At 39.7% G+C, this 17,828-nt stretch overlaps 1 long non-coding RNA gene across 2 annotated transcripts in view; it reads right to left on the reverse strand.

Moving 5' to 3' along the window:
- Positions 1-7,481: 7,481 nt before the first annotated feature.
- LOC133220957 (uncharacterized) overlaps positions 7,482-17,828 on the reverse strand; it is a 60,613-nt gene continuing 50,266 nt past the window's right edge. The window contains exons 1-3 of one of the 2 annotated variants that reach the window (XR_009727833.1): positions 10,964-11,479; positions 10,562-10,668; positions 7,482-8,151 (exon numbers count right to left, since the gene is read on the reverse strand). This is a non-coding gene — a long non-coding RNA (uncharacterized LOC133220957). Of the gene's footprint in view, positions 8,152-10,344; positions 10,669-10,963; positions 11,480-17,828 lie in introns of those variants that run through there. The other variant, XR_009727834.1, reaches the window with a different exon arrangement.

A 17,828-nucleotide genomic window follows, 5' to 3' on the forward strand; every position in this document is an offset into this window, starting at 1 on the left:
GTAACTACACTTACCTGAGTAAATTTCTTAATATCAATGGATTACCCATACAAGTAGTTTCTTGTAAGTAAATTTGCTGACTCAGACTCTAAATTTTACAAATAATTTAAATATGCATTCTACTTAATATTTTGCTGTATTTTTTCCCATTTTTTCTTTTCTTTGAGATGCACTTCTGAACAAATACTTGACAATTAGTACTTTTCCAAAAGCTGATATAAATTATTTTTACCAGGCTACAACAATAAAAAATAGCGCAGTATGTACTTATCATGTGTAGCATCTACATTTTTCCCCTTTTTTATTTGAAGGAACAAGATATTCTTCATAAATTCACCTGAAGTAAAATACTATGGCTCTTAATGTGGGCATTCACGTTATTAAATAAGAATAATACCTTTAAAAAAGGTAGTTAATTTTCAGTCAGATGCAAAACAATTCACATTAACATTATTCTGTCTGGGGTTTGAGGTTTTGTTTTCTTCTGTAAACTGCAGTGTTTTTGCAAGACATTGTCTCAGTAGTAAAGCAATTTAAAGTGGAGGATATTTTTAGACTACATTCACTTAAAGGAGGCAGAGGGACAGGCCGTGCAGTGAGATATGCATGTATTTGTAATTCATATTGTTGCTGTGCTCCTATTGTACTGTAAGCTTCCATCATGGATGAGATGAGGAGCTGGCATCCAGACAGTGCATCAGGGCAAGGAAAAAAGGTTTCTTGTTCCCCACCATTATACCTGATAGTTATTACCATGCTGCTTCTATTTTTAAAAATGAAAATAAACAGCTGTAGCCCACAAAAGTATAATTGAAGAGTCTGTTAATTAACGTTACTAATTCTTTTGGTCCAAAACAGAGATCTTTTCATTCTGGTCTTTCAAGAGCCTCAGTCTATACATTCAGAAAGATGACAGAAAAATGAACTGGAATGTGCAAGCATTAAACATTTAAATTCTCTACTCCTTGGTCATTATACTGATGGCCATATTTTACATCTTCCCCTCCCCACCATACTTTTGCTGATTTCACCTCATTTGCATATGGCCTTTGTTCTTCTGCTATAGAGCGCAGCACGGTGACAAAGCAAAACCTGCACAGAGAGATAACCTTTTATCTTCTTTAAAACTGGTCCAGCCACCCCATATTAGCATTTGATTTATCAGTATAATTCAACATTAAATCTGATGCATGCTCTCACTTATAAAATACCAGCAGATCTACTGTTCAAGAGAATGAAAAGGCAATGGCTAAACTGCCTGCAAAAATTTTTCCTTTAATCATACATCCATGTTTTCTTTTGATAACAGTTTAAGCAAACACACTACTGGTAGGTAACATTTAAGAAGTACCTGTTTATTTATGACAAGTGAGATATCTGCTGTATGTCTGAGTATATACGGATCTTTATGAGGTGATATTATAAAATACTGAATTTGGTAGATCAGGCTCAACATGGGCAGATAGCCTTCAATTCCAAGAGTTGCTGCTTGCCTTTGCATCTTGAAACCAAGAGGCTGGGTCCAGTAAGTGTGTTATTACTTTCTGGAGGTTCTTATACTCTACTAAGTGTATTTTGATATTATGGAAGTTTAACGGTGATTCATCCACCTTTATCCACTGATTTCAATGGATCTGCCAACCAGAGGGAAAGTTTCAGAATTGATTTCTTGGTTTCAGTCCAAAAGTAGGTGATAGAAGGTTTAATGTTGTCCCCTTGAAAGGGAAAGGTAAACTCCTGCTGGTTTCCTGTGACAGGAACACAACTGGCCACCTTCAGAGAAGAATGAATTCAAAAAGGAGTCTTTGCTTTTCTTTGCTGTAAGTAGAATTTTAGCATGTAAAAACAAGGAATAAGGAATAATCTGGCAGCTTTATCTTGCATGATATCAAGTACCTTCCCTTCCTGTGAGATTCCTACATGGGAGTTCAACCACTTCCTTAATTTCTAGGAACCTGTGGAAATGATGGAATTAATCAAATACAACATCATTAAACTTTTTTCTAACCAAGAATGATTCTAGTAGTACTAAATTTTTACAACATTACCTGCCTGCCAGAAACCAGAAGACAAAAAAGTATCTCCTCTCTCAAAAGAGGGTGTTTTCATGCTAGTCTTACAAAACACAATGCTGACCACATCACCTTATTTCAGAGCATCTCCCAGAAGAAGGATTGATTACACCACATCAATAAACATAACAGAAATAAAATAGCTACATAGCTCAAGGGAGGAAACATTCTTAGCATTACCTGTAAGAATTTGTCTGTGCCTTCCTGGGAGCTGTCAAAATTACTCGATTCAGACAGCTGTATCCAGCATATGTTTTTAAATAAAATAATGAGGTGTGTGGTGCTATTTTAATTGTTACTCTCGCTTTGTTAAGTATTCCTTGCACTGATTACTTGGGTCATCTTTCACACGTGGAAAGCAGCACTTATTTCCATTCTCACAGCATTTGTTTTTAATGGGACATAGTCTATAAAAACTGGGAGATGCAATATAGGGATGTGCACGTGGGGGCTCAGAGCTGTCAAAGCACCACATCAACTACCAAATCCTCAGTGAGCTCTGCACACATGCCTTTGCCACTGCCCTATGTGATGTCTCTCCCAAACCAAAACCTTGCTCTCCATTCAGTAGTTTTGCAGAGATTACAAATGACATTTTAAAAAGTCTAAGCCTAAGGCTTTGTGCTGGTGTGCATGTTATTTTGCTAGCTTTCTGCCTCACTGTGCACAGTTGGCAAAGCGGCTGTACACAGAAAGCACTACACTGAACAAGCAGCCTGCAGCCCAGCCTGCTCTGCAGAAGACAAGAGCTCCTTTCTGTTAACTGCCTCATGTGAGCCCTCTCCAAGAACCAAGGGGTAACCCTCAGCATGACCTTCTTTGTTCTAGTGTCTCCTTGGGAAGTCTAGGGATATTTGTCATCCTACCATAAAATGCTGTTTTTACAGTGTTTTACTCTGAGGTGCCTAACAATCCCTTATAGACCTCACCCTAGATGCTTTTCCTATGTAGAATAACTAAGGTCGAACTCAAGTATTATGGGTAGAGCTTGCAGGATTCGGCTTCCAAATGAATGAATAATGAGCAAAAAAGGGCGTTGTTTGACAAGAAGCTCCACATGACCTGTAGTGTGCGCTCATATCTTTGCTCCAGGGAGACCTTAGAGCAGCTGCTAGTGCCTAAAGGGTGTGAAAAGAAACCTGGAGAGGGGCTTTGGACAAGGGCCTGTAGGGACAGGACATGGAATAATGGCTTTAACGTGACAGAGGGGGGATTGAGATGAGATCTTAGGCAGAAGTTCTTCCCTGTGAGGGTGGTGAGGCCCTGGCACAGGTTGCCCAGAGAAGCTGTGGCTGCTCCATCCCCGGCAGTGCTCAGGGCCAGGCTGGATGGGGCTTGGAGCAACCTGGTCCAGTGGAAGGTGTCCCTGCCCATGGCAGGGGGCTGGAACTGTTTGAGCTTTAAGGTCCTTTCCAACCCAAACAGGTCTGGGATTCTATGACTCAGTAAGAACCCAGCCTACGATAATTTAAATATTGTGATACTTCTCGTCTTCATCCAGTAAGGGATACATGAACCTTAATCACAACTGACTTCTTAGGGAAAGCCTTTGTTATCAAAAAAAAAAAAAAAAAAAAAGCATGGTAAAGACACGAGGTACCTTGGCATTGATCTCGGAGGCTGAGATCCCAAAGCATCACATGAGCTTTCCACCAGTGAAAATCTTACTCCTAGACACTGAAAGAGTTGTGCCCAGAATTTCAAAGGTCAATGCATATGCCATAGTGAAATGCTTAACTAATACAGGAATGAAACACAAAATGAACTGTCCAGGATGGCACATCTACAAGTTCAGGAGGGTCAAGCTCTTGAGAAAAACATTAACAAGGTCCTTGCTCTCCATAGACACTTATGAAGCTGACAGAAATCAGTCAGCTGATGGAGATTTTTCAAGAAAATGTGTCTAGAGGTTATCACAGTCCTCCAGGCTGACAGTTTTGAATATAAACCAGGGATGAGGAAAGCAATCCTAAAAGTAACCCAGTCATACACTTTGTCTTCCCATACCCATCCCCAGCACAAATTTATGAGACACCAAAACCAATTGCATCTTCCATGCAAATACAAAGAGTTTCTTAGAACTCTTCCTACAGACAGGTGTGGGAATATAGAAACAGAGGAAAATACATAATCTGTAGTGATACACCTGCCTGGGGCTTCACCTGTTTGGGAAATATTACATATGTACAATGCTTAACAAACTGGGTAATGCTATTACAGAGCAAGCAGAGAGTTACAAAGATAGTAGACAAAGGGTTGTGCCCAAGGTGGTGTCATTATCTTTCCTTGCAGGATTTGAAGGGGACTAGGTAGGTTAATAGAGTTTATACCCCCAGAGCACAAGGGTCTAGGGTAGAGCAGAGTTTAAACAAAAGGTAGTAAATTTATGCATATCTATATACACATATATATATTATTTTTATATTACATTTATATCTCTCTCAAATGCTAATACCTTTTCATTGATATATCACTTATTTAGCTACTTGGCAAATAACTGTAATAATTATTTCTGTATCAATAGCCTTATTTGGCTATGTGATTAATATAAGATGTTTCTTGTTTCTTGTCTCTGATTGGACTAATGTTATTTTTGGAATGAGGCTTTTAATGCTGATGACTATGAATGAAAAGTTTTGTATCTATCTCTCTTAAGTGTTTGGTAATATTTTTTTCAAATTTTTTGGTACAGTGACTCTTTCCTCCAGTAAACTTTCTTATAATATTCATACACTGAAGAGTGGATCAAAATCCAGTGAACCACACAAAAAATATGAACAAACATTTCTTGACAATGATGTGGAGTATTCACCAGCCTCTAATGCAGAAGGGAGGTAGCAGCTGTAGGCATTGGAAGTCATCTCTGAAGCTTTTCAGCAGCTTGCAAAGAGGGACATAAACCTCTTTGCATTGGTTTTGGTTTATTCATCAGGTAAATTCTATACTTAGACATACTGACCTGCTCTGGGATTGTTTCTGTTAGTTTTGGGAAGCTCAGCCTTGCAGCCACTTTCATCCTAATTTATATGGTTGGTGATAGTGAGTGGAAACAGTGTTTTAGTTTAGCTGTCACAATCTGATCTTTGTTTATATGCGTACAAATGCTTATCCATGTTTATCGTGCATATATTTTCATATGCTGTTATAACCAATAAACACATTTTCTCAATTTCTGAAATTCAGAGTCAAATAAATTTGCACTGCACAATGTATTAGAAAAAGCATCATGAAAAAGCATCATAAAAAAGCAAATTATATCATTTTCGTACAAGTAGATGCTAACATTTTTCTAAAGGCAGAAGTAGGTATTTTTATTCACGAAATGCTGCTCTTTTTTATAGTGGTGCACAAGTGGTAGCCTGTTATTAGCTGAAATTCAAACTGGGCTTCTTTCATTTTTCAGAAGTTCAAATTGATGATGGCTGAGATAGTAACAAAAAACATGGTGCCACAATATTTGGAACACTAAATGGATTTAGAATTAGTAAACATCCATCAATGACTTTCTTACTGCTTTAGCTTTACACCGTATCTTGAAAAGCTTATATAAGCAACACACACACACACACACAAACCCCTATTTGATAAAAAGAGTTTAGTACAGAGAATGAGCTCATACTGAAACCAACATCTCTGCAAAAAAGAACCACTCTTGCAGTCTTCAGGCAAAGCTCTTCAAGGGTATTATTCTTGCTGTCGCATGCTTTAAAAGGCACCATATTCTGTTGTCTCCTAATTTTATTTCCATACATACATATATACATTTATAGCACTCCCACTGTGGCAAAGGGAGTTATACATAGCATCTAAGGGAAAAAAAAAAAAAAACAACAAACCCAAAACCAAAATAACACAAGGTTTAAAAAGTTGATTTATGAAAGGAAAGCACACACTGGTGTGAGTTGGGAAACAAAAGGTTTGTTCTCATTTCTTTTCCACCATGCTCAGGACAATTATGCTCTGTTTATAGCCCTTTTTTCTCAATATGATACTCCCTTCACAACTAACCAACAAATACCCACTTTGCAAATAACATTCCCATAGAGTTACAACTCTTGTAGGGCTCCAGGGCTACAAAGCCCACCCCAGCTCCAGAAACGGAGCCCAGCAGCCCCCCTACCCTGTATTTCACTGATGTCTCTGCCATATAACTTGACAACAACATGTCATCTCTCCCTCCACGAGCTGCTCATCTACAGGGAAGTGCCTGACCTCAATTACTGGTTACTTCATTGGCTCAAATGAAAGAAATCTACGCTACAGCTTTGAAAATCTTACCTTCAAACTCTGCTGATTGAATAAGTGAGAGAAACAGTATGTGACAGCATCAGAATGGCTTCCAAGCTTTCAAAAGCTCAACTGCACAATTTTCTTCCAATGAAAGTTTTGCTAAATTGACTTACAACAGAACTCCCAAACTTACAGCATTCTAAGGTTTTCTTGCAAGGAGAAGGGCTTGCCTTTTTGTCTTTACCATATATAAACCAATTCATGGTTTTTTTTTCTGTAAAATGAGGATCACCAGAAGGCTGTGCTGCCATTCAGCGAGACCTGGACAGGCTGGAGAGTTGGGCGGGGAGAAATTTGATGAAATTCAACAAGGGCAAGTGTAGAGTCTTGCATCTGGGGAAGAACAACCCCATGTACCAGCACAGGCTGGGGACTGACCTGCTGGAAAGTAGCGAAGGGGAAAGGGACCTGGGGGTCCTGGTGGATAGGAGGATGACCATGAGCCAGCAATGTGCTCTTGTGGCCAAGAAGGCAAATGGCATCCTGGGGTGCATTAGAAAGGGTGGTTAGTAGGTCAAGAGAGGTTCTCCTCCCCCTCTATTCTGCCTTGGTTAGGCTGTGTCTGGAATATTGTGTCCAGTTCTGGGCCCCTCAGTTCAAGAAGGACAGGGAACTGCTTGAAAGAGTCCAGTGCAGAGCCACAAAGATGATTAAGGGAGTGGAACACCTCCCTTATGAGGAGAGGCTGAGGGAGCTGGGTCTCTTCAGCTTGGAGAAGAGGAGACTGAGGGGTGACCTCATCAGTGTTTACAAATATGTAACGGGTGGGTGTCAGGATGATGGAGCTAGGCTTTTTTCAGTGATATCCAGTGATAGGACAAGGGGCAGTGGGTGTAAACTGGAGCATAGAAGGTTCCACGTTAACATCAGGAAGAACTTCTTTACTGTGAGAGTGACAGAGCACTGGAACAGGTTGCCCAGGGGGGTTGTGGAGTCTCCCACATTGGAGATATTCAAGGCCCTCCTGGACAAGTTCCTGTGTGATGTACTCTAGGTTACCCTGCTCTTGCAGGGGGGTTGGACCAGATGATCTCTTGAGGTCCCTTCCAACCCTTGGGATTCTGTGATTCTGTGATTCTGTGACAAAAATATTACCTGTTCAAACAACATGGTAGACCCTGGAAGAACTGTAACATCATTTACCTCTGGTTATACTGATCAGTTAAATACAACTGAGCAGTATTTATGATGTGAAAGAGTAGTTAGACAAGTGATTTGGGGTTGCTGCTGATAAGAATTTTACTGTTTGCTTTCATCCTGGTTGCTAAAATCTACTTCTTTCACCACAGAAGAACCCATTTCATCACAGGGCCACATTGTTTTTAAAGAACCACAAAAGCAGTAGATTGTAGTGGTGGTAGTGGTAGGAGAATGGAAGATGCTGTTGACAGAGCTTTGCTCAAGACCCTTACTTTTCAAAAGAAGTAGTCTTATCTGGGACACATTCAGCTCTCCATACATGTGCCTATTGCAATCTCACCAACAGATTCTGACCTATTTGGCAGAGCCAGGATTGATGTCAGAACAAATAAATTGCACAGATCAATCTGCCCTGGATCCTGCCTAAATTCCACCTAAATCCTTTTGCCTGTTATTATTGGCTGCCTTTAAGTCTTTTCTCTGCTGATAAAGCCAGAACTAGCCCTCATCACCAAGAATGGGCAGCTCCTGAATCAGGACACTCGGTCCTCACTACTGCTCAACTTGCAAATAAATACTCCAGATTCATTAGGCCAGAGAGAAAAAAAAAAAGATTAGAAGCAGCTGCTCCTGTAGGTATTTTACATCACTTCAAAGAAGTAAAAGAATACCTATTGATATATAAAAAAAAATCTCTATTCTTGTTAAGATGAACTTCAATTCCAGCCACCTTACTGATTCAAGTCAGGCTAGCTGAACACAAAATTTGTTCTATCCAAACTCTTTTGCAGGAGTAAAGCAACCTCAATGCTGTTGGTTAGCTTGGTGATTCTTGCTGTATCCTCAATAGTTAAGATGGGGTCATACAAGCCTTTAGATGAAACTTCATCAAAGCCTTCCTGATGAACAGCTGCACAGTACTGCAAGGGAGTTTATACACCTGTGTGTAACCTGTTCTTAAATTAAGGTGTTCACTACTTCCCAAGAGGCTAATTTTTATAGGAGACTGTTTTTTCCCTTGTTCTAGATAAGCTACCTTTTCCATTGCTTTATGTTGTCCCAGAAAAGACAAGCACCTGAGTTACCTATCTCTAGGAAAACACCAAGGTGAGTAACAACATCAAAATTACTCAGAGATCTCTTTAGTGTTTTCATAGAGTAGTGCTACGATTGCAAATGCTGAGGAGATTAAGCATTTTGTTGCATTATAAATTAATAAAATATTGTCTAAATTAAGTGAGGCAAAATATTGTCTAAATCATGTGAGGCAAAATATTGTCTAAATTAAGTGAGGCATTGACAGGGCATTTGTGTTACAGCAAAACGTACACTTCAAGAAAGCACCTCAAAACAACATAAGCCTTTCATTTATTCCTAGAATTACCACCAGACTACCAGAACTTAGAGGAAGATATGCACATATATACCAATATAAATACATACATAATTATATGCATAAATCCTTTTAATGAAAACTGCATATGTATTTTATACATATTTGTATATACATATACATATATGTATTTTATACATATTTTGGCTTGGCATCAAGTATGCAGTTGGGAGAGTTATTAAGAAATGAGACAGCATTTGTTTTTAAAAGATGTTAAGACACCTATAAATATCCTAAGTGTGTTTTAGTACATAAAGCATTTATTAACTTTGTATTAACTTGTATATACATGACTTTTGACAACTGAAAGAAACAACTGACAAACTTGTGAAAAACATCTTTGTTCAAATTTTTTCTTAAAATGTGTTTGATTTTTGTCATCTCTATTTTTGGAGTCAGGATTTCTTTGTTATTAAAACCTCAATTTTCAACCCCCTGTTTACAGAGCTGCCACTGAAATCAGGTCAAACCTTTGAAGTAAATGGGGATTTTTGAATATGAAGGATTTGTGCATTGTTTGCCATGTGTTTAGGGATATTTCAGTGTGTTATTTGACAGTAATTTGAGTGCCCTGATGCAGGTTTTCTAGGTTGCATAAGTGGCAGAAACATTGGAAGGTTATTCCTCCTCTCAAGAAAAGGTAGTGGAAGCATAATGTACCTATAATATCATTAAAATCATATTGAATTTGCTGATATTATTAGCAGAAGCGATGAGTATTTTACTTTGTACTACAGACATCTTAACAACCATTCATTATCTTTTGCTATTGTCAACACAGACAATTTTTTAAATACTCTAAAGGTAGAAACAATTAGCGAATGATACTACATAATAATTAATATCCTTCTGAGACCAGACTGTTATCCAAAGTGAAGAGGGCATACATAATTTATATGTAACCTCAGTGAAGCAGAATGAGACAGATGTACTCCAGACCTGGGCGCAATTTCTGCAGCTTTTTAGCTACAACCATTTAAAGACAACATTTCAAAGGATTATTCAACAACAAGAAAATAAGTTTGCATGCATATCATTTGGCAAAACCATACTTGCCTTACCTACATACCCATGGACGTCACAGCAGGGATGATTCAGGCTCACCCTTATACAAAATGGTTGCAACTGAAACCTCTTCTGGCGTACACCATGTTAAAGTAAAACAGAATTGGAGTGGTTTTCCCAGCAGGAGGCTTAGGCCTAAGCAGTATTAAATCATATGACGTTAATTGTCCATATCCTCATTTTAAATTGCCTAACCATTCTGTGATTCTATGATTTTCCTCTAGTGGAGTCTCTGAGGTTGTAAAGACTCTACAAATGAACCAAAATAGGCAACACTCTTGTGTTTATAGTTAAGTAAATAACTCATTAGTTAATCTTCAAGGTGCTTCATCATGGCAGAAGTCTGGGTTATCACCATTAATAAAACCTGCTAATAAAACCACCCAGAACAGCTTCTGGCTCCACTGACTAAATATCCCTTGGGAAGGTCTTTATGTTTACTATGCCTCATAGAGAGATGATGTCGCAAGGTTTACCCATTGTCATGGCTTTTTTTTCCTTTGGCTCCAGGCATGTGGAACTTTTGCCACAGTTGACATTGTCAGGGCACAGTCAGCTGGACATATATCACTTTGGATTTCTTGCTTTTTAGCAGTATTACCTCAAATTGGTAAAGGAGACCTCATGCTGGTCTAATTCCAGGAATAATTCCAAACACATCTCAGTCATTCTCCTTGGGAAGATAGGTCACTAGCCATATGTGCTGCTCTGAAACACAGAATTATTAAGTGCTTTAGAAAAAGACATTTGCTGTAAAGAATGTTCATTTTCCTACTTTAAGTACAACTTGAAATGACACCTCCTCACTTCATTTCCATATGTCATACACTCATGCAGATGGGAACTCATCTCTCAAGAGAAGATGGATAATTTATTTACAGGTAGCATGACACAGAAATAATTATGCAATAATGTTTTGGACATTTTGCTGATTGATATTCTTGTTCTAACAAATTCATATATATTAAACTAAAAAGACAAGTGAAGTAGCAATATGAAGCACTGTAAACAAGATCAACACTGGAAAAACCTCTATTTTTAGCCCCAGTACAAGATAATATCTTGCACTTGAACTCAAGTAAACTCTTTTCTTCTGTGTATTCCTCTATGCCTCTGGAAATGGAATAAAAGACAATTTACTCTTTGCCATAGTGACTGATTGTGAGGCTTATTACCTCCAAGCAGGTATACTGTTTTAAGGCATAATGTAATAGGTATTGCTGTTAGCGGAGGTTGATGGAGGAAATCTCATTTAGAAATGTATTTGCTATGCATAAAATCAGCTTAGAGCACAAGTCATTTGTAAGATAATTTTGCAGGAAAAAGCAGCATCTGTTTAGCTCAGATATTTTCTGTACAGGGCTTGGTACAGTTTTACCAGCTGAAGCTCCAGACTACTGTTACCTAACCAAAGAGACCAGAATAAACTCTTGTTTGAGTGCATGGACAGTGCAATGTTGATATTCTGTGCTACGCTGAAACTGTCCCATTGTGTTTTGAGTTCATATTTAACCTTGGACTTCCTTGAGTGTTTCCATGGCTGTCCTGGGTTCAGCTATAGCAGTCATGTTTCTCCTTAGTAGCTGGTGCAGTGCTGTGTTATTGACTTTCAGCCTGGGAACAACGCTGATAACACTGATGGTTTTAGCTGTTGTTAAGTAATGTTTACTCTGACTAAGGACTCTCTGAGTCTCATGGTCTGCTAGGGAGGAGGTGAAGCCAGGAGGAAGCAGAGACAGGACACCTGACCCAGGACACCTGACCCATTCTTGCGAAAGAGCTATTCCATACCACAGCATGTCATGCCCAGTATATAAACTGGGGGCAGTTACCCAGAAGGGCTAAATCACTGTTTGGGTCGGGCTGGGTATCACTTGGCAGGCGGTGAGCTGTTGTATTCTCTTCCCTTGTTATTTCCCTTATCATTATTCTTATTGGTGGTAGCAGTAGTGGTTTGTGTTATACCTTTGTTACTGGACTGTTCTTATCTCAATCCGTGGGATTTACGTTCTTTCCATTCTCCTCCCCATCCCTCCAGGAGCAGGGGGAGGAAGTGGGGGAGTGACTGATCAGCTGCGTGGTTCTGAATTACCAGCTGGGCTTAAACCATGACAATGGCCCAGGTGATGATTTGCAGCCTGATTTTTGTCTGAAACAGTCTTATTTTTCCATCACCAGAGAGCATCACACAGGGGATGGTGGCTGACTCACACCTTTGGGCAGCCAGAGCAGGGCAGATCAAGCCACTGGCACAATATTTAGTTCCCCTTTCACTAGGATAAGCATCCAAAGACCCACAAGTCTTATCTGCCTGTTACACTAGACCTCAAAATTCTGTTGTTTTGCAGGCAGCCCATGCAGAACTGGGAAAAAGGGATGGAGACTTGTTCAGACATGTGGGCACTCAGCTTCCAGAAGCACATCCATGTGATGGCACCAAAGCTCCTTTTCAAATATGACTGTATCCATCCCATGCATGTAAAGCAGAACTGCATCAAGACATAAAAATAACATACAGATAAATAATAGAAAGAAGAAGGCTGCTGAAATGCACCTGCAAACAAGCTTTGGTGTTTCAATACAAAATACTCAAGTATAGAATCATAGAATTCCAGACTTGTTTGGGTTGGAAAGGATTTTAAAGCTCATCCAGTTCCAACCCCCTGCCACTGGCAGGCACACCTCCCACTAGACCAGGTTGTTCCAAGCCCCGTCCAACCTGACCTTGAGCACTGCCAGGGAGGGGGCAGCCACAGTTTCTCTGGTCACCCTGTGCCAGGGCCTCACCACCCTCACAGGGAAGAACTTCTGCCTAAGAGATCATCTCAATTTCCCCTGTTTAAGCTTGAACTGATTCCCCCTTGTTCTACCAGGGTATGATGCAGGTCTTTATACTGGGAGCCATGAGGTCTGATAGACAAAGTTTTGGTTTCTCTGTGATTTAGAAAAACCACATACTTCTATTTCCTCATCTGCTGGAAAGCAAAAATAGTATCTTCCTCTGGAAAAAAGGTTTTTAGAATTATACTGAAAAGCTGGCACAGGAGAGCTAAGAATGATATGAAGATCGGCTGAGAAAGCTGGGACTGTTCAGCCTGGAGAAGAGAAGGCTGCGTGGAGACTTCATAGCAGCCTTCCAGTATCTGAAGGGGCCCTATAGGGATGCTGGGGATGGACTCTTCATTAGGGACTGTAGGGATAGGACAAGGGGTAATGGGTTAAAACTTAAACAGGGGAAGTTTAGATTGGATATAAGGAGGAAATGCTTTCCTGTAGGGTGGTGAGGCACTGGAATGTGTTGCCCAAGGAGGTTGTAAATGCTCCATTCCTGGCAGTGGTCAAGTCCAGGTTGGCTAATATGGTTTAGAGCGAGGTGTCCCTGCCCATGGCAGGGGGGTTGGAACTTGATGATCTTAAGGTCCTTTCCAACCCTAACCATTCTATGATTCTATGATACTTCTAGTGTACTGAGGACAATTTGTGCATGAGTAGCAATTTTATATAGGGAAGCACTTGATGTTTTTGGTCCGTTGCAGCATTTTTAACACAGGAGAGCACAGAATCACATATTTATGTAGTATAGATTGTTCTTCCCTGTTTTGTAGATCTAATAGCATCCTTTTTCCTCATGTATTTTTAATTTTCCTGTTTCTGAGGTCATTTCCATAACTGCTCCAGTTAGTCAGAATATCTCCAATGACATATACTGAATATATACATGACATATATAATGACATATACATGCAGAATCAAAAACATTACTGTTAGTGGTGGCTCAGTGTTGAGCATTAGAAAGACATACTACAGCAATGTAAATACACAGGAAAATTAGGCTTCAGAAATAGTCTGCTTAGCATCTGGATTAGTCTAAGTGATGTGAGTACAACTTTTCCAGCATTCATTACATAAAATTACTAGGACATGTATCATTACATGCGAATATTGCCTTAACATAATAATTGTATTATTTGCATAACTGGGTAAAAAAATACACTTCTGATACAAGCAGTGCTGAACTATTTTATGACTGTTTATGAACTATTTATGCTTATGAACTATTTTATGCCCATGGCAGGGGGGTTGGAACTAGAAGATCTTAAGGTCCTTTCCAACCCTAACTGTTCTATGATTCTATGGTTCTGTGACTGTGGTTAGCAAAAGTTGCTATTCTGAACTTGTAACGAGGTTAAGACTGTCTAAAGAAAAGAGAGACAGAAAGACATTTATCATTTATAACTTCAAGATTGTACCATTCATAAGCTCCAGACATTCAATGAAGCTAGGTAAAACGTCTTTCAAATTTCAAAGATATGTAGGTGTAGTGTAGAAAACGACAACCACTATCTATATCCTCCAGGTATCATCATTCTCTGAAGTTAAGTAAATTTGGTTTGCATTTTAAAAGTATGTAGGTATATAAAATACAAAAGCACATTTGTGTAAAAAACATTTCTCATCAGTGCTTTGCTAAACATTTTTAAAACATATCGCTTGCTGGTTTTGCTTGTTGTTTTTTTTTACTTAAAAAATGAGTCACATCCAAAAACTGCATTGCACATGTAGAAGCTGCCAATCCTTCACCATACTAATTTGCCTCTATATTAGATTAAAGCTTTTTACCCATTGGCTCTGTCTTTCAGGGTGTGTCAGGCTGCAGTGTAAGACATGTTTGTTGCCTGTGTTTGCTGAACTGCCGTAAGAATAACATATTGTACATTCCTGATGTAGCTATTTAATAAGGTCACCTCCCCCATTTTAGTTCAATGGCATGACTAATGCACATGAAGTTAAGCATGTACATTCGGCCCTAAGCCAGCAGATATTAGCACAGGGGCAGGGAAGTGTATCCATGGAGAACCCCTTTAGATTCAGTGCAGGAATGCAGAAACATGCCGGTGTTGGAGACAAAGTGGTTACAGGACAGGGACCTTTGAAAACAATAAAATATAAAACATTTTACCTCTGCTTGTGTAACAACCCATTAAAGAAACAAAAAAAAGCTGTTTTCTCTGTTTTACTTCTGTCGTGGTTTAACCCCAGCCAGACAGCTTGTCCACTCACTCTCCCCCCCTTCTTGCCCTCCCCTATTCTCGGAGGGACGGAGAGGAGAATCAGAAAGAATGCAATTCCCATGGGTTGAGATAAGAACAGTTTAGTAACTAAGGTATAACACAAATCACTACTGCTACCACCAGTAATAGTAATGATAAAGGAAATAACAAGGGAAAATAATACAACATCTCATCACCAGGCAACTGATAACTCACCCCCCCAGCCTGAATAAGCACCGACCGATCCCTCCTCCAACCCTGCAGTCCACCTAGCCCTTCCGGGTAACTCCCAGTTACATCCTGGGCATGACGTGCTGTGGTATGGAATACCTCTTTGGTCAGTTTGGGTCAGGTGTCCTGTCTCTGCTTCCTCCCGGCTTCCCTCCTCCCTGGCAAAGCATGAGGCTCACAAAGTCCTTGGCCAAGCAAAAACAACATTTTATCAGCTTTGTTCCCAGGCCGAAAGTCAAAACACAGCACTGCACCAGCTACCAAGAAGGAGAAAAAATGACTGCTACTGCTAAACCCAGGACATTATCCACCCCTTATTCCATACCATTCACGTTATGCTCAGATCCCACATTTTCAATATACCATCACTCTTATCTAAGTGCACTCTCATCGTAGTGCATAGGCCAGTCCCTATAAAGCTGCTGAGTCAATCTGGTCCATGATGTCAGGCTCCATCTCTTGTAACAGTCTTTCAGAGCACGAGAGGCTGTGTGCAGTGTTCACACTTGTGAATAACCTGGGCAATAGTGTCCATTGCTAAGTCCACCCCTCGATGAGTTCCAAATGTTCTCTGTGCTTCCACTTATTTCAGCAGCAAGAATGAGTGTTTATCCTGTCTGAAAATATGGATGACTAGGCAAAAAAAGTTTGAAGTAAGATTTTCAATGCAGTTTGGCAGGAGGAAAAAAAAAAAAAGGACAAAAAGAAAAAAAAAAGCTGTGCTATCCTTGGCTTCCCACAGAATGTAATCAAGTCACAAGCTCAAGAAGTACCATATCTTTTCTGTGTAGGATGGAAGACACAAAACATCTCATCAGCTGTGTGTTCTCTGCCACAAAATTTCAGTAACAAAATATTGCCAAGTTGCAAATAACATTAAAATAAAGGACTGCATGGCTAAAGTTTATAATATACCAGGTAGCTCTTGTAAAGGCACAGAGTGTACCAAGGAAACCAGGATAAAATTTTAAAAGTAGTAACCACTATGCTAGGAAAAGTGCTGTTTAGTAATACAAGGTACAAGGATGTGTACTTATTTGTTGTCAGAGGGCTCATATTTCATAAACTAAGTAATGCTGGGCCGTGTCAGTGACTGAGGTAAGAGGTGATACTAGAGGTTGTTTTTATGCATCAGCAGCTGCATGCCTCTACATAAGTGATCACTAAACTAAACATTAAAGTGAGCAGTCATGTGCACTACTTTGTCAGAAATGTGTCTTTGCTGAGAAAAAAATCCAGGTCCTATCACTCTGTTGGTTAAAAAACCCTGTCATTATGAATTCTATGGAAGTCACCACTCAGTATGAATATACATAGTACTCTGAGTTCTTCTTACTTGTCTATTACTTACATGAATTACAAGCTTAACATTCATATTTTGATTTCATAAGAATGTTTCAAGTCATACAAATTTTCCCATCACAGAGTCCATTGTAAATATTGACTTGGATTTTGCAATTTCCCACAGGATCCCACAAATCAGTCCTATTCTGATCTGTTTACTAGACCCAAACATCTTTGGGGACAGTAAAGAACAATCAATGTTTAATCAGTTACAGTAAAAAACTGTCCCTTTCTGTGGTCATGCTCTGTGTGATGCAAGTCTGGAGGAGAATACCTCTTAGGTGAAAACAAACTCCTGTGTTTTCAGAATGCCGGGTATCACAGAATCTCAGACTGGTTTGTGTTGGAAAGAACCTTAAAGCTCATCCAACTCCACCCCCCTGCCATAGCCAGGGACACCTTCCACTAGACCAGGCTGCTCCAAGCCCCATCCAACCCACTCTTATAAGAAGGTGGTGACTGCACAGAGTTGAGTAGTAGAGCCTAGTACGTGAAGAAACAACCAAGAATGTGTGTCAAGAAATAAAAATAGGTGGTTGTTATTTGGCAAAATAATTGGCAATGGAGAGCGTGTGAATGCACGGGATTTTCTCTTGTTGTGGCTATGTTTCTCGTTTTTCAAAGAAACATTGATCTATTTTAAAGTAAGTATGAGTTTAGGTTGTATGGAGGAATGCAATCTCACCTTCTCAGTTAAAAGTCTGTAGTGTAGAACGGCACCAAAGTAGGAAAGAACTGTGGCAAGAGAGGATCTCTATTCCATATACAAGGATATCATCACACTTAAAACTAAGTTTATAAAGGAAAGTTTTGATATGTACTTTCTCTAGGCTCAAAGAAGAGAGGAAGATAAGCAAAAAAGGTGCTAAGGTGCACTATTACGTCAAATTCACTTTCAGGCAACTGAGAGGAGCTCTTAGGCAGAAGTTCTTCTCTGTGAAGGTGATCAGGCCCTGGCACAGGTTGCCCAGAGAAGCTGTGGCTGCTCCATCCCTGGCAGTGCTCAAGGACAGGTTGGACGGGGCTTGGAGCGACCTGGTCTAGGGGAAGGTGTCCCTGTCTATGGCAGGGGTTAGAACTGGATGAGCTTTACGGTCCCTTCCAACCCAAACCAGCCTGTGATTCTATGATCTGTGATTCTATGATTTTGTCTGAGACTGATTTAGGAGCGGGTGGATTTGGGAAAAACTGTCAAAGCATGAGATCTTAAAAAGAATTGAATATTCAAACAAAAAAAGCTTT

This window comes from Neopsephotus bourkii, unplaced genomic scaffold (assembly GCF_033783945.1).
Source record: "Neopsephotus bourkii isolate Nb327-2 ecotype Australia unplaced genomic scaffold, CSIRO-AGI_Nbou_v1 NB_1495, whole genome shotgun sequence".
Classification (NCBI taxonomy): domain Eukaryota; kingdom Metazoa; phylum Chordata; class Aves; order Psittaciformes; family Psittacidae; genus Neopsephotus; species Neopsephotus bourkii.